The sequence below is a fragment of the Benincasa hispida genome, chromosome 9, assembly GCF_027475165.1.
Source record: "Benincasa hispida cultivar pf3 chromosome 9, pf3_genome.v1.1, whole genome shotgun sequence".
In the NCBI taxonomy this organism is placed as follows: domain Eukaryota; kingdom Viridiplantae; phylum Streptophyta; class Magnoliopsida; order Cucurbitales; family Cucurbitaceae; genus Benincasa; species Benincasa hispida.
In genome coordinates, this window is record NC_143486.1 from 9,978,409 (window position 1) to 9,991,405 (window position 12,997).

The window sequence follows — 12,997 nt, forward strand, 5'->3', positions numbered from 1 at the left end:
ATCGCATGCGTTTTAGCATTAGAAGCCATAGCATTCGCACCGAGAGGTGGTTTATTATTGTATGTGTGTTGCATGATCGCATAGCCTGAACACATCCTAGGAAGTGTTAGCCAAAACCCTTCTCAACCCGTTCACCGCATACTCATCGCATCTTCCATTTTATCAACTATTTTCAAAATTTCGCGCATTTGTCTATTTTCATTACCGCAAATAAAAACTCTAACAACTTATTTATTTATTTAGTTACCGCAAAGTTTTCCTAAAAATTACCATTGCAACCTGTTTTCTCAAGTCCTTAAGTTCGACCCTGGACTTACCAGGAAACTCAGTGGGGTTTACACTTGGATTCCACTGAGAAAACTTAAGTGCTCAACGCAACTCCATCAACGCATTTCATCCATAATTCCACATCATAAAATAACACATCAAGTTTTTGGCGCCGTTGCCGGGGACTTCGGCAAAATAGGGTGCTAACGGTAATTTTTCTGATTTCTTTACAGACTCTCAATCTTTGACGAATTATGACCCAGAGATTGAGAGGACGTCCAGACGACGATTAAGAGACCGCCAACAACAACAGCCAGATAAAGAAGATATGGCGGAGTAGGTTGGAAACGGAGCACCAAACGAAAGAAACATCATGGCAAATCCAATCGTGTTGGCAAACGATCGCAATAGGCCCATTAGGGACTATGTATCGCCAAACCTCTATGATTTCTCTCCAGTAATCATGAGGCCTGCCCTCGACGGAAGCCAATTCGAAATGAAGCCGATGATGCTGCAGATGATCCAGATTGCAGGACAATTCGGAGGATGGCATGGCGAAGACACGCACGCCCACCTCCGTAGCTTTATAGAAATCTGCAATACTTTTGTGTTCCCGAACATCTCTGCCGAAGAAGTTCGACTAAATTTGTTCCTATTTTCTCTTTGTGATCAGGCAAGAAAACGAGCGTATTCCCTCGAGCCAAGAGAGATCACTTCATGGGAACAGGTCGTAGAGAAATTTATGAAGAAATACTTTCCGCCTACTGAGAATGCTAGATGAAGGAAACTATTCCTAATTAACAACACATACATTGCTTAATGCGACCAACCACTTACCTTTCTAGGCAGTTAGTTGTTGTTGACTCTACTCACGGACAAGTGTACTACAGCTTCACACTAAGCAAATAAGGTGACTCACACACTCACGCAACGCACACCTCTCAGTGGGCTGCTACATGCTTCATATCCCTAATCCACATTATGCGATACCCAAGCAATCTCACTAAGTGTTGCAATGAAAGTAAGGATGCTAAACAAAGATGATGGAGATGGAATCGAAGGAACACAAAAATGCATTGAAAACAAATTGTATTAATTCCTTAATCACAAAATGTCATACAATACAATATAAGAAAAGAAAGAAAATGAAATGACCGACTGGAAGCAAAGACTTGCTTCCAGCGGAGGTGCGTCAAAGCTGTCGGTGGTGCCATGGATGGGCGGTAAAGTTCACTCTCCCGAGATCTAGCTCCGGTCCAAAGCTCTGGTCGTCACTCGGAATGGATGAAGGAGGTGAAGAACTCTTAAGCGTCTTCTCACGCATTTTGTTTGGATTATAGGGATCTGCCCTAGGCGAACATCAGGAAAACCTTGGATTCAACCTTGGACAAAAACCCTAGATTACTTGAATTTCTGCTCATCGGCTTCTATTTATAGAGCTTGAATCGCCGACAGCATTAATGGACTGCTCTGAGTCTGACATTCAGTGCGTTAGTCCTTTTCTGAACCTCTGATGCCAATGGCATGGTAGGTGAAATATTAGTATTAGCTTATGATTTTCTCGAGGTAGATGCGTTGATGCGTTCATTCCACCAACCTTGCATTGATCCTATTATTCTGTGTTATCGTGTAGTGATCGAATTCGCTTAATACCGCAACTTCTACACGATGACTGCAATAGCTTGACGATCATAACTCCGATGCGATGGACGCATACGGCTGATTACCGCAACATCCATGCGTTGATCAACATGTTTGCCTTTGCGATGGAGAGTTTCTCCCCATGCGGTCGTCTATGCGATCCGGTTTCCGCGTTTGCGTCCAATTCCTGTATTAGCTACTAAAATAGAACTTTGAACGCATAATAATGCATAATAACGGGTTAGCCGAGATTCATCATGATGATCGACGCAAACTCATTTTCTCATGAATTCCTAGCACAATTGCCACATATTCTGCTTAATAGCCTTTATAATTCTAAAAAAAAGGCCTGAGATGACATGCATTTCTGCATGTCATCACATGCCGAATTCTACAGACGCTTTGTTAAAGACTTTTTGAAATAGCAAGACCATTGAGTGTGTTGTTGGAGGCTGACAGAAAATTTTATTTTTACAACAATTGCCTCAACGCATTCAAAATTTTGAAGAATGCACTGATTACCGCACTCGAGTTAATTACACCTGACTGGACACTTCCTTTTGAAATAATGAGCGATGCAAGCGGGTATGCGATGGGAGGAGCTTTGGCACAGAAGAGAAAAACAATCTTACATCCCATCGCATATGCGAGTAAGACGTTAAATCCTACTTAGATCAATTATACCACCATAGAGAAAGAGCTACTTGCGGTAATTTTTGCGTTGGAAAAATTTCGAGCATATCTGCTGGGAACTAAGATACTCATGCATATTGATCATTCAGTGATAAAGTACTTAATGACAAAGAAGGACACAAATCTGAGGTTGATCAGATGGATTCTCCTCTTTCAAGAATTTGACATAGAAATAATTGATCGAAAGGGGGCGGAGAACCAAGTTGCGGATCACTTGTCTAGATTGGAAAAGCCTGAAATTTACCGCAATGAATCAGAGGTGAGTGCGGCGTTCCCAGATGAGCAGTTGTTCCATATTGAAGAATTGCCTTGGTATGCTGACATAGTTAACTATCTGGTTTGTGAACATTTTCCTGAAGATTATACCTACCACCAATACAGGAAGCTTAAACATGAATGCAAATATTATTACTAAGACGAGCCGAATCTGGGAATCTGTACAAAAGAGGGGTAGACCAGATTTTTCGACTATGTGTACCAAATGTTGCTCAACAACGCATATTATCGCAATGCCATGACTCACCATATGGTGGCCACTTTGGAGGATAGCGCACCGCAACTAAGGTTTTACAGAGTGGATTCTTTTGGCCAACATTGTTTAAGGATGTAGCTGACTATGCCATGAAGTGTGATCGGTGCCAACGCACAGGTAACATTTCATGGACACATGCAATGCCTATGAACATTATCTTGGAGCTTGAATTGTTCGACGTATGGGGGATTGACTTCATGAGAACATTCCCTCCATCAAATGGTAAAAATTATATTTTAGTAGTCGTCGATTATGTTTCCATGTGTGTAGAGGTAGTGGCATGCGCCGCAAGTGATGCAGCGGTAGTCTCTCACTTCTTGAAGAAAAACATCTTTACTCGTTTTGGCACCCCACGTGCCATAATAAGTGATGAAGGGGTCTCACTTTGTCAATCATATTGTCAAGGAACTGCTATGCAAATCTAACATTCTCCAAAAAGTGGCCACCGCTTACAATCCGCAGATGAATGGTCAGGCCGAAGTGTCCAATCGAGAGATCAAGCTAATACGTGAGAAGGTAATAAGGCCTTCGCGAAAGGATTGGGCAACAAAGCTCGATGATGCGTTGTGTGCATACCGGACTGCATACAAAACACCCATAGATATGTCCCCGTATGTGTTGGTATTCGGTAAAGCGTGTCATTTGCCTCTGGAGCTGGAATACAAATCATTATGGGTGGTAAAGAAGCTACACTTTGATTTGGAGAAGCGAGAAAACTTCAATTGGTCGAGCTGAAGGAATGGAGGATCAACGCATATGAGAACGTAAAAAATTACAAAGAGCGCGCAAAGCGCTGGCATGACAAACGCATATGCGACAAGAACCTCCAAGTCGGGTAGAGAGTCTTACCATTCAACTCACAACTATGACTTTTCCTTGGAAAATTAAAATCACATTGGTCCGGACCATTCATAGTTAGAGAAGTATTTCCGCATGGCGTGGTCGAATTTTCGAATGAAGATGGAACCAACATATTCAAAGTTAACGGGCAGGGAGTAAAAGTATATCACGGAGAATGCTAGCATCACCAAGTCGACTCTGTGGAACTAAGAGATCCGGAATAAGAAAGAAGTAGGTAGTCCCTGCGCTATCAGATGATCGAAGTTCTTCAGGGACGCAAGTTTTGGGAATCATGAAATCTTCCACTTTTCTCTACTACTTAGAATTTTCATTTCACTACATCTTTGTAGTTCTTTATCTATTCTTATTCTAAAATAATAATAATAATAAGCGATCGTGCTGAACGATTGCGGTAAACGATTTTGTTTAAAATAAGTTGACCTTCTCAATATTTTCTATGCAAACAATCAAGGCAAACGATTGCGAAGGCACTACACGGCGAAGCAATTTATCTTATTCCATCACCGCAATCCAAAGAAGAAGATCGCCGCAAAGCAGAATGTGTCAACAAACCATGCAGACAACAGCGCAAATTTGGGGGTTGTATTCTTCCTTAACTTTATTCCAAATTCTGCATTATCGCATTGCATTTTAATTTTGAGATTTTTATCACAGCATCCTCTTTAATTACCACAATCATTTAACATTGATGAATTTAGTCAGTCACCGCGTGCTGTCTCTTTGCCAATTATGATTTCAATGATGAAATACATGCTTCTATTTCTTTTCATATATACTAGACTCAACTTAATATTAGAAAAGTCACCTCATGAAATATTTTGAGAAGTTAGAGGACTGCTAGTTTTCTTTCAAACTCTCTTTACATAGCTTCCGTAGAACATCACAAAACTTCTTTCAATCTTTTGGCAATGGGGACATTGCCACATTTTAAATTTGGGGGTGAAGTATTTATTTTCGACCTTGCTATTTTTAGTATTCTAAAACAATAAAAAAAATAATAATTTTTTAGAAAAACAACTCCACTGTCAACGCGATGGGAAACCCATGTTGATAAGAGTTAAGTTGTGAAGGGCACTTACCCGTAGTTGGATGTCCGCATGACATACGTGGGGGCAAGCCAAAACGAAGGCAAGGCACTTGGATCAGCGCAAGGTCAGAGAAAAAAAATAATAAAGTCAAAAATATGCAAGGATAAAAATCATTGACACCCCGGTGGAAAAGTTTTCTTTTTGAAATAAATCATGCGACGTCCCAAAATTTAGTAAAGTCCTTTTGAAAGTTAAACTTGTGATCCCTAGGTCTTAGAAATATTTTAGGAAGAGAGTTGAATAAGACTTAAGGAAATTTTGGTATATAAGATTTGAAGGAAGTATCCTTGAGAAATCTAGGAAAAGAGATTTGCGGTCGATTTTCTAAAGGAAATATTTAGCTTTTGCATAAGGACAAACATTGTTTAAATTTTGGGGTGAGATAACGGGCAGAAATGCACGTTATTACAGTGCTAAGTTATTAAACAATGAAGGTTTGTATTTATAAAATATGTCAGATTGCGTCCAAATAGCATTAAGTTTATAACATTGTGGTCGCATGCGTCTATCGCATAGAAACAGTTAATTTTTGTATTTTTATGCAGAATATGCGTTGGTGCAAGGCGAAAAGTGCGATCACAAGAAGTCAACGATCGAGTTCAACATCACCGCAAGGCTTTTCGGTGATTTGTGTCTGTAAACATTTGTTCAAGAAGGATTGCCGTATAGAGTCGCCACAACTTAGTGGGTGCATCTGGTGAAAGGCATAATTAATCACGATGGGATAGAAAGCTGATGACAGTCGAATCCGAATTAAGTTGACAGCCGCTAACGATAACAACTACATCCAGCTTTTCGGTGACAAATATTTGGCACATCAGTCAGAGAATTAAAGCCATCCCATCCGTGCAATCATATGAGGGAAGCCGCCTTTCACCCTGAAGCCCTATAAATACCGAAGGCATCCTTCAGAAAAGGAGTTCGAACACTTAGAGAATTTTCCCAATCTTTAGCCTTGTCCATAGTTTTCCTTTTTGTTTTAAGGCGGAGCAAGAGAAGAGCCGAGATGCCGGAAGATCGCTCAGGGAAACTCGGGAGACAACCCTGAGGCGTAAAAGCAGAGAACGGGCTAACTCTCGCGAGAGCGAGATTATCTTTTGAATACGAGTAGCAAAACAGTGTAAAAGCCTAGGAAGAAAGAGATTGCTACCTGGCTCTTTATTCTCGTCTTGCATTGTTATTCTGTACTTCAACTTTATATTTATACAATGGAAGTTCTTATTCTACATCTATTCACTCTCTTAGCACGCATAAGTAGCTAAACTAATCGAATGGGTTGAGAAGAACTAAGTTAACATGACCTAGGATCTTCAACGCATGCGGTTGTTTTGTTTTATGAACACCCCTTTAGAGCTACTTGAGAGAGAATTTAAAGAAAGAACCTAATGACTCGAGAGAGCGAGATTAGAACGGCATAAGCAAGAGATAGGGACTTAAAGATAAGCTCTGTTTGTCAACCTGCATCGCATGCACCATAGAGATAGGTATGATATTATGTGGTCGCATTATTTGTGTGGATGTCATTTTGTCATCGCATAAATAGGAATAGAGGCTTATGTATAGGCCCTGTAGACTTATCGCATATATCGTACTCGTTCTAGTATTAGAAGCCGTAGCATTCGCACCGAGAGGTGGTTTACTGTTGTATCGCATAGCATAAACGCATCCTAAAAAGTGTTAGCCAAAACCCTTCTCAACCTGTTCACCGCATACTAATCGCATCTTCCGTTTTATCAACTCTTTTCGAAACTCCGTGCATTTTTCTATTTTCATTACCGCAAATAACAACTCTAACAACTTATTTATTTATTTGGTTACCGCAAAGTTTTCCTAAAAATTATCATTGCAACCTATTTTCCCAAGTCCTTGAGTTCGACCCTGGACTTACCAGGAAACTCAGTGGGGTTTACACTTGGATTCCACTGAGAAAACTTGAGTGCTCAACGCAACTCCATCAACGCATTTCATCCATAATTCCACATCATAAAATAACACATCAAGTTTTTGGTGCCGTTGCTGGGGACTTCGGCAAAATAGGGTACTAACGGTAATTTTTCTGATTTCTTTGCAGACTCTCAATCTTTGGCGAATTATGACCCAGAGATTGAGAGGACGTTCAGACGACGATTAAGAGACCGTCAACAACAACAGCCAGATAAAGAAGATATGGCGGAGTAGGCTGGAAACGGAACACTAAACGAAAACAACATCATGGAAAATCCAATCCTGCTGGTAAACGATCGTAATAGGCCCATTAAGGACTATGCATCACCAAACCTCTATGATTTCTCTCCAGTAATCATGAGGCCTGCCCTCGACGGAAGCCGATTCGAAATGAAGCCGGTGATGCTGCGGATGATCCAGATTGCAGGACAATTCGGAGGACAGCATGGCGAAGACCCGCACGCCCACCTCCGTAGCTTTATAGAAATCTGCAATACTTTTATGTTCCTGAACATCTCTGCCGAAGAAGTTCGACTAACTTTGTTCCCATTTTCTCTTTGTGATCAGGCAAGGAAATGTGCGTATTCCCTCGAGCCAGGAGAGATCACTTCATGGAAACAAGTCGTAGAGAAATTTATGAAGAAATACTTTTCGCCTACTGAAAATGCTAAACGAAGGAAACTAATCATGAATTTTGGACAAGACATGGACGAATCGCTCAGCGATTCTTGCGCGAAGTTTAAGAGGTTGGTCCGGGACTGTCCACACAATGGATTGCCAGACTGCCTTTAGATGGAAATCTTTTATCATGGTTTAAATCCTGCTTCGCAGACCGCTGCCAATGCAGCAGCCGCTGGTTGTTTGCTTGACAAAACGTATGATGGGGCTAAGAACATCTTGGATGCAACTCTAAGAACCAGAGGATTAGGGAGAGAGTGATCAGAGACTGAGAATTAAGGATAACGACGCAAGTAATGGTGCTATTACTTCACTATAAAATCAGACGACCGCAATGATGAACTTAATTCAGAGAATCGCGATCAAGAATCCAACACCGAAAAATGGGCAAATCAACGAAATTAGTCAAAACACCACAAGGTGTGCGACTTACGGTGACGGACATGCAATGGAAGAATGCCCATAGAATCCACAGTCTATTTACTTTGTGAAAAATAATACATTTGCTAATACCTATAACCCCGAGTGGAGAAACCACCCCAATTTTGCATGGAAGAATCAGCAGCAGAATTTCCAACTTGTGTCGCAGAAAGAAGGGCCACTTAGATTCTTCTCGCGCAATAACGGTCAGATAAGCAATCAAGCCAATAGCTCGCAACCGCCGCAATCCTCCTCCCTAGAAAGCTTATTGAAGAAGTATATAGAGAAAAACAAAACTGTGCTTCAAAGTCAGGCTACGTCCATCTCCAATCTAGAATTACAGATGGGCCAGATTGCAAGTGTGCTAAAGAACAAACCGTAAGGGGTTTTGTCGAGTTCAACAGAACTCCCACGCAACCCGAGGGGATCAGGTACAGAGCAATGTCAGGTTGTGACGTTGCGGAGTGGAAAAACTGTAGAGGGAGAAAAGAAGAAGCTTAACCGCATTGGTCCCATTGCGTTGGAACCTAAAATTGCGGTGACACAAGAAAAAGAAGGAGAAAAAGAAGCAATAGAGCCAGAAGTTGCGTCCACCTCAAAGCCAACAGAGGAAGGGACCATTAGAGTGCAATTACCACCTTTTCTGTAGAGACTGAGAAAGAAAAAGAATGAAGAGGTACAGTACCAACACTTTCTGTCTATGTTAAAAAAATTACATATTAATATTCCATTAAGTGAAGTGATTGAGGAGATGCCTGCATACGCGAAGTTTCTAAAGGAAATGGTAATCAAGAAAAGGGGTACAGGTAAGTTTGCCACGGTGGCTTTAACGCAAAGTTCGAAATCAATAATTCCATCGAAGATGAACGATCCTAAGAGCTTAACTATACCCAGGAAGACTGTACATCGAGCAAGCCTTGTGTGACCTGGGAGCCAACATCAACTTGATGCCTCTGTCGATCTTTAAGCAGCTAAATGTGGGACAACTTGCGCCCACGACTGTGACTCTCCAACTTGCAGATAGAACTCTGGTGCATCAAGAGAGGAAAGTGAAGGACGTGCTAATCACCATCGATAAATTTATTCTACCAGCCGACTTCATCATCTTGGATTACGAAGCTGATGAAGATGTGCCCATCATCTTGGGGCAACCATTTTTATCAACAGGTCGTGCCCAGATTGATGTGCATAGAGGGGAGATCACTTTGAGCATAAATGGACAGAAACTCAAGTTCAACATAATCCATGCCATGAAGTTTCCTGACGAAGAAGACATGCATGACTCAAACGAAGAAGAAAAGTTTGACGAACAGAATGAAGAAGAGGATGCAAACGCATTCATTGCTGTCTGTAATGCGATCATAACAAAAACAAGCAAGGAAGAAGAGATGATCGCAACCCAAGAAGAAGAGCCAACAGAAAAAGAAGAAAGAAAAACAACGCAACCGTCCCTAGTAAAACCACCAACAATGGAATTAAAGACCCTGCCGAACCACTTGAATTACGCATTTTTGGGGCAGAATGAGAAGCTGCCAGTAATAATTTCCTCGGTACTTAACGAAGACCAGGAGAATACGTTGATGAGCATTCTGAGGAAGCATGTGCGAGCAAGTAGCTGGTCGTTCACCGACATTCGAGGAATTAGCCCAACGTGTCCTAAATGATCATTTAGCGCGCGCGCGTTAAGCGATCCGCGAGCATCTCATCGTCTACACGACGCGATACTCAGCGATCGCGTACCCGATCGTCAAAACGATACGATCAACACTTGATCGCATACCTCATCGTTTAACCGATGCGTTCAACAGCGATCCCGTACTCCTTCATCTTACAATGCGATCAACAATGATCACGTAGAACATCTTTTGCACGATGCATTCAACCCTTGATCGCCTTCTTCCTTGAAGAAGTGCAACACTTGCCCAGATCGCGTACCAATGCGTGGAAATTGGAAGTCGTATTTTACTCGACAACCAACTTCCTTGGATGCATTATGCGATGCTTCCTAAGATATGTGTCGATAATCATGCGTCGATGGTCATGCGTTGGAATGAAAATTGCGTTAACGAATGTATGCGATGACCATGTGTCCTACCACAAGTTTTCTTGCGTTCATGCCAAGTATAACATGAACGCTAGTTTCTCGGGTAATTCGAGATCGAACATAGGGACTTGTAACTATGTTTGGGTGATGTGCATGCGGCGGTTGACTAAAAGAATGAAGGGGATATGCTAAGTTAATCCTACTCCTACTCCTATCTATCAAACAACGCAATGAGAATATGCATGAAAGGTAGAGATGCGACAAACCTTGACATGAAATAGATGAATGGAAAAATGGATAAAATACGGAGATGTTTTCATTGAAAAACTTAAGAGTGATCGCAAGGGAACCTTAGTCAACGTCAAACTATGCGATCATGTTACAACCATACACGGCAAGTCATTTTCCAATGGAAATGCGGTGTTCCTAATTCTAGGACGCACGTGTTGAACGTAAAGTGTCCATAGAGCTTATTCCTCAGTCTCTACTCTTGTCTTATGTGATGATGCAAAATGCATGAAAGCAAGGTGACCGAATTCAATCGTATCCTATCTCTAGGATGCATGCGATGCGTTAATAACAAATAATGCTCATTCCTAAGAGCCTATCTCTTGTATTATGAGTTCTAATCTGGCTCTCCAACGCCTAGATTCTGATCTGACCTTCCCAAGCCTATATCCTGTCCTTAGACTACCCTCCCGAGTACCCCTAATGGACGAATGAAGCATACATAATATAAGACAATAACATAAACTTCGCTGACCTAAGGTTGTTACTATCCCTAGTGAACAACGCATACCTTGCTTAATGCGTCCAACTACTTACCCTCTCAAGCAGTTGATTGTTGCTGACTTTACTCATAGACAAGCAATGCGTTAGCCCATAGACAGGCGTTGCAGCAGCTTCACACTAAACAAATAAGATTACTCACATACTCGCACAACGCACACCTCTCGGTGGGTTGCTACATGCTTCATATTCCTAATCCACATGACTAAGTATGCAATACCCAAGCACTCCCATTGAGTGTTGCAATGAAAGTAAATATGCTAAACAAAAAGATGGAGATGGAGTCGAAGGAATAGAGAAATGCATTGAAAAACACATTGTATTAATTTCTTAATTCAAAATGTTATACAATACAATATGAGAAAAGAAATGACAGGCTGGAAGCAAAGATTTGCTTCTAGCGGATGTGCGTCAAGGCTGCCGGTGGTGCCATGGATGGGCGGAGGAGCTGACTCTCTCGAGATTTAACTCCAGTCAAAGGCTCCGGTCATCATTCGGAATGGATGAAGGAGGTGAAGAAATCTTAGCCATCTTCTCATGCAGTTTGTCTGGATCGCGGGGAAAATCCCCAGTTGAGGGATAATCTTTGGATCCCTGGAATTTTGCTCATCGGCTTCTATTTATAGGGTTTGGACCGCTGACAGCATTAATTGGATTGCTCTAAGTTTGACATTCGGCGCGTTCGTCCTTTCTGAACCTCTGCCACCAACGGTGTGGTAGGTGAAATGTTAACATCAGCTTTGGATTTTCTCGAGGTAGATGCGTTGATGTGTTCATTACACCTATCTTGCGTTGATCCCATAAGAATGCGTTGTCGCATAGCCACAATCATTCAATGACCACATTCGCTTAACACCTCAACTCTACATGATGACCGCACTCACTTGACGAGCGCAACTCCCATGCGATGGACGCATACGGCTGATTACCGCAACATCTATGCATTGATCGATGCGTTTGCCTTGCGATGGAGTGTTTCTCTGCATGCGATCGTCTATGCGATGGTCACGTTTCCACATTTGCATTCATTTCCTGCATTGGCTACAAAAATAGAACATTGAATGCATAATTAAAACAAAGTAATGGGTTAGCTGAGATTGGACATGCTGATCGACGCAAACTCTTTTTTTCATGAATTCCTAGCATGATCGACGCAATTTCTGCCTAACAACTTTCATAATTCTAAGTAAAAGGACTAAGATGGCATGCATTTCTACTTGTCATCACGTACCACTCTTATGCAACATTTGCACAGATCTGCTTCTACGACGAACGACTCAAAACTTCAAACAAACTTTGAATACAGACTCGATAACGATTATTAATGCCCAAAAAATGCAGGGGCCTTTACAAAAAATCGCAAATGTAAAAGGATCTAAATCAAACCGAGGCCAATCATCCCGAAAACATCTATTAATCTGCACATCCACAATAAGTTTAACCATTAAACAACGTAGAAATACACCCATCATGAATGTAAATCTCATTTCGTTGTTATAGATGAAATCGTAGTATCAAAACCTGGCTCTGATACCAATTGAAGGATCTCATATCTAAGAGTTCCATGAGCGCGTTTAGATCGGTCCGATCTCACAGTGACCGAAATACAAAATTATACATTCAACATATAGTTATGCAAACAAACACTAATAATCATCATGCTAAAACAAGAACATAACAAGGGAAAGAGATCCATACCAGTTGAAGACGTTCTTCACACTTCGGAACTTCAACGCAGCGGAATCCTCCAAGCAATCTACCAATGCCCAGCAGCAGTGTCAACAACAGCAGCACGAACAACTGCACGAACATGAACGCCGCGGGGACAACACCACCACTAAAGAGCCCCGGATATTCTCGGAGTGAAAACCAAAAGGGTGGTCTTTGGTGAATTTAGTAGAGGAAGGAGGAAACACTAATTGTGTAGGCGATAAGAAAATGGGAGGGAAAAAGCGCTATCGCATAGCAGACTACTTATTGTTTAGAAGGAGCTACACGATCGTGTAGGATTTACTGAATGATCTTTTAGTAAAAATGACA